This window comes from Ostrinia furnacalis, unplaced genomic scaffold (assembly GCF_004193835.3).
Source record: "Ostrinia furnacalis isolate ACB-3 unplaced genomic scaffold, ASM419383v2 OfSCF7365, whole genome shotgun sequence".
In the NCBI taxonomy this organism is placed as follows: domain Eukaryota; kingdom Metazoa; phylum Arthropoda; class Insecta; order Lepidoptera; family Crambidae; genus Ostrinia; species Ostrinia furnacalis.
This window is the reverse complement of record NW_021137604.1, coordinates 23,944-29,233: the sequence shown is the minus strand read 5'-3', so window position 1 is coordinate 29,233 and position 5,290 is coordinate 23,944. Positions and strand designations below refer to the sequence as shown.

At 35.7% G+C, this 5,290-nt stretch overlaps 1 long non-coding RNA gene across 1 annotated transcript; it reads right to left on the bottom strand.

Annotated features, from left to right (window-relative positions):
• Positions 1 to 3,653: 3,653 nt before the first annotated feature.
• Positions 3,654 to 4,537, bottom strand: LOC114364211 (uncharacterized). The gene is made up of 2 exons (XR_003656834.1): positions 4,501 to 4,537; positions 3,654 to 4,179 (listed from the first exon to the last, which is right to left on the bottom strand). It is a non-coding gene; the product is annotated as an uncharacterized LOC114364211 (long non-coding RNA).
• Positions 4,538 to 5,290: the final 753 nt, after the last annotated feature.

Here is a 5,290-nt window from a genome sequence, read left to right as displayed (position 1 = left end):
TATTTGTTATTAATGTGTCAAATTACTAATAAAATATTGTTTTTAAATGTATATTGTGATATTGAAATGCGTTTAGTTAATAAATTATGAAAGTTTAATGAATTTACACGATAAAAAAAATATGCGAGGTAGTTCAAATCAAAATTACAAAGCCGCGCCTCAGAAAGACACAAATTTATAATAAAAAGAATACTATCTCACGCCCTCAGCCCCGACGGCAGCTAGGAAGCCGGTGTTGACGCGTTGAATCAGCTGATGTCCCGTTAGCCGGCTCGTTGAGGTCGGCCGCTGGCACAACTGAAATATTCGGCAAAAAAATACTAAAAACCGGGAAACTACTGGCGCGATACGTTATTGTGTTTAGGATTTGGCTTTAATTAGTTGAAAATAACAGAAATTACAATGATTTAACGATATTTTGAACAATGAATAAAAATTATGGGGTAGACACGATTTGCACAAGTGAAAGTTTTTACTAAATTGGATAGGATTTCGGAAATAAAAAAGGTTAGGAGTGGTTTAACAGTGTTGGGNCTTACCTAACCAACCATCCTTCTGGAAATTCCCATGGAGGTACCGCAGTAATCATAAAAAGCAACATTAAACACCACGAAAGAGAACACTTCAGTGAGGATTTCCTCCAGGCGACGTCGGTGACGGTTGAGATGAAGACGGGACCCCTTGCAGTATCAGCAATATACTGTCCACCTAGGCATAGCATCAAGCATGAAGACTTCAGCAAATTCTTCGATACACTCGGCCTACGCTTTATTGCAGGTGGAGACTGGAACGCCAAACACACGGCATGGGGCTCCCGCATGATACTCCCTCGTGGGCGACAGCTTTACATGGCTTTGATGAAGGAACAGATCCAGTGGCTCTCAGGCGGGCAACCAACTTATTGGCCGGCGGATACAAACAAAGTCCCTGATCTCCTGGACTTTTTTGTAATGAGAGGCATATCCAGAAACTACGCTACCGTTGAAAGCGTGGCTGATCTATCTTCCGACCACTCACCTGTTGTCATAAGTATCAGTGGTAACTTCGCACTCAACGTGAGTCCTCCGGGATTGTACAATGGATCGACAGACTGGGATCAGTTCAGAGAAAACCTAGACACAAACTTAAACCTCAATGTCCCGTTAAAGTCACTCAAGGACATTGAAGAAGGCGTAGAGCAATTGAATGTCAAAATTCAACAAGCAGCCTGGAGCTCAACACGATATAACACCAAAGAAATGCACCACAAAAAGCATTACAACAACCTAATTAGAGACAAAATTAAGGAAAGAAGACGCCTAAGAAAAATCTGGCAGACAACACGATGTCCGGACGATAAGAGGAACTTCAATCATTGCTCCAGGAAGGTTACTGAGCTGATCTCGGTGGCTGAGAATGAGTCCTTGCAAACTTATCTAAAAAATCTTACCCCGGATAGCAGCACGGACTACTCGCTCTGGAAGGCAACCAAGACACTGAATCGCCCGATAAAATCGTCTCCTCCCATAAAACTACCAAATGGGGAATGGGCCCGTAGTGACCAAGAAAAGGCCAATGCGTTTGCGGAACATCTGACTAACGTCTTCAAACCGAATCCACCGATGTTCAGTTCAGAGAACAAGTGCTCCAAGCAACAAGTGATCTGAAGAAGCAAGAACTGAGAAAAGGAAGCGAATAATAAACGCGAGAAGTCTCAGCAAGTGAAATAGTGGTTTTATTCCTGCAAGTAGCACCTACTACGCCTGACATAGTAAGGGCAAGCTCTCAACGGCAGTCATCATCGTCCGGTCAGCGCTCTCGAACACACACAAACGCATACAGTCCACTGCAGTCCACCACATTTTCCTGGTCCTTCGAGCCGGATCACCACACTACCTCTTTGACCGTATAACGATAACCGCTGGTTTTTGTATGGATCTTGACAGATTTTTGACGTTTGTCAAAGTTAAAGTAAGATGGTGCAACCCAGCCTTAGAGATTATTTTCCAAATTAGATAAATATGTAATAATTGGATTAGTGTTACCCAAAAAGTAATAGGGTTCCTTTAACTTTTTTTAAAGTTTACAGTTCAGTAACTAACAATGAATTTATAAAGTCGTTTAATTGAATATGATTCATAAACAAAGTTACGTTAAGTTTCATCAAAATCCATTCAGATTTTTTCCATGAAAGGGTTTCCGTTTGCATATTATACCTAGTTACGCATATAGATGGGAAGGAAGGCATTCAATTTATAAGTAAAACTAATAGTAATTTTATTTGGTCATGGCGTAAACCTATAACTTTATAGAATTCATCAACGAATATTCAAATAGCTTGTATATTGAATACTGATGTATTGTTTTAATTGAGTTATAAATGCTACTGATATTAAATTGTTAAACGATTACAAACACGTGTCATTATAAACACGCGGTCAAATTAACATCAATGTGAATTAATTAGTCTTTTTCATTTACTGTTTGATTGTAGATTAAACTACAATTACTGAAGTGGTTAACAGTTATTGTTTGTTTATTAATGACATTATTATTTGTTTGTAATAGCTGATCAATCCCTTTGTTAGAGCTTGCTTTACGAGTACTTATCTAAATAAGGTAATATTTAAGTTTAATTTACCTCGATACATTCGTAATGATTTATTCTAGTGAAAGTATGTATCGTCCATTTGCGACGACACTGTGATATATCAAAAACAGTGGTTTTACAGAAATCGACTTTTAAACTTTTGAATGACCATAACTCTTAAAATAAGGTTAGGATTACCTAATTGTGTATGAAACGTTTAAAGATTAACTATTAATGAATTTAAATATTTATAGTAAGACATAACTTTGCGTCTAAATTGATGAAATTATAGCGATTGAAAAAAAAAGAGACAACTTATCACGTTATTCTAGTAAAAAATAATATTTTGAAGATGGCAAGTTCAGTTGTCACGTTGTAGATGATATAAAAAAATATATTTATATAAGTCATTATTTAGATAAAACGTTGATCTTGAAATTTTTTATTTTATTTTACTAACATTACAATCAGTAAAAATGAGGTAATTATTGGAACAGGCGAATATTTCGCTTTGCCATGTTAAATTTCACTTATAAAAATATTATCTAAGTAGACAGACAGTTGTATACATACAATATTTAAGTTCACATTAAGTTTTCTTATTCTAAAACCTAATACTTATCAAAATAAACGAAAAACTCTCAAAAGTAAAACCTTGTAAACTACTACAAAAAAACACAGTAAGAGAAACTGTACTAAGTATGTATGTATGCAGAAAAAAAAATTGTAGGTACCTACTAGGTTAGTAAATAGATGTTTTTTAACAGACTAGTTATGACAATTTAATCCTAAAACTATCAACGCAAAAATCGCCGTCTCCGGCGCATAAAATGGCAAAAAAGCGACATTTTGGTACCTTTTAGGGTGTTTTAATTTTTTATACTTATTATTTATTATTTATTTATATTTTAAAATTAAATTTATAAAAGATATTTAAATAATGTATTAATAGTGAAAAAAAACAACCACTATTATTTTTATAAATAATGTAGCCATTTTATTGGCGTAGTTTTTCTGCAATAGTTATACCTATTGCAATATTATTATACAAAACAATGTTGCGCCCGCCAAAGTAAATTTGGGCTAGATGCGATAAAATTCCATCAATTGCTGATGATCTGTAATTATATTAAAACATTAAAATACCTTTTTTTGCAGAAAGCAAAACATAGCCAATACAGCTAAGTAACATTGAATAATTACATAATAATAAATAAATATATATCTGGGGTCATCCAACGCATTGCTATTCTAGCGTACTTCTACTAATAGATAATTTTGTTAGCTATCGTCTTAGATTAAGCTAATCTAAGGCTATTGTATGATAATATAAAATATTTTGCTTGTTGTGTCTGTAAAAACAGACAGTCGTATAAGTATGTTTTATTTGCACTGTATTTATAGTATTTGAACTATTCTTCAAAACGAATGTATGTTTATCAGTCTATATCTACTCATATTAGTTCCGAAGTTATTGTAGCTCAAAGAGACCCTTTCACAGCGCTCGCATAGCGCTGTTAGTCATGTTGTCGGATTAGGTTGTGGAATTCCTTCAGGCAGTGCATCGCCACAAATGTTAACCTTTGCTTTTTTGCATTGCTAGTCCCCATCTGTAATGATATCTGGAGTTTAGTATTACTGTTTAGCGTATACAACGTGACAAGTAGATATACCATTCAATTTCAATAACATGTATTCTGCAATAACAGAACATCAACAAATGACCTACAACATATTTCCAATATAGGAAAAATTTTCATCATCTACAACGTTATTAGTTAAGATGTCCCGATGATACTTCGATTTTCTTACAAGAATAACGTGACATATAAATAATTTATCTTTTACTTTGCTTTTGGTTTTAGAAGAACACTGTGATAAGTATGACGTGCCACATTGTCGAATAAAATAAAAATATTTTCAAAACTTACCTTTGTCATCAATACCGCGGTATCCTCGAGATGTCACGTTTTTCTTAAAAACGAAGAGCACCTCACATCTCAAAGCGCAGGTGGCAACTGAACTGTCACAGTGTCGAAGCCAACTAGATCGCCGAACGAGCCAGCGCTATAACGTAATATTTTGTCTCTTTCTCTCATAGTATTGTTGTTTTTGGAGTAACAAATACCCTGTTTTTGGAGATAAAAGAACGCAAGATCGCGGTTCAGAATTTCGGTAAAACAAAAAATCGTATATGTCGAGATGTCACAGTGTCGTCGCAAATGGGCGGTATGTGTATTTTTAACTCTGGTTCTTTTTTTCAGGGAATCTTCTCTACGATCTGTTAAAGCAAAGTAACCCATGTTATGTACAGTCGAAGGCCATATACTTTACTTCAACTGAAAGGATGGTTTGGGCCATATTCCATTGCACTTGGTAGAGCGGAAGGTAAAGGCAACCGTTACTATCAAGTGATATTTATCATCATCATCATCACCTCAGCCACAGGACGTCCACTGCTGAACATAGGCCTCCCCCAATGACTTCCACATCGCACGGTTGGTAGCGGCCTGCATTTAGCGCCTTCCTGCTACCTTTATCAGGTTGTCGGTTCACCTTGTGGGCTGTGATAATAATATTATAGAACGAAAAATTAATATCTTCAGGAGGGCTTAGATGACTCTTATACAGGGTGTCCCAGAATGGGTGAATGAAACTGATAAGGGAGGTAGCTCTACTAATGTACTATCCCTAAAAAATATGAAAAAAAAATAAAGCGCT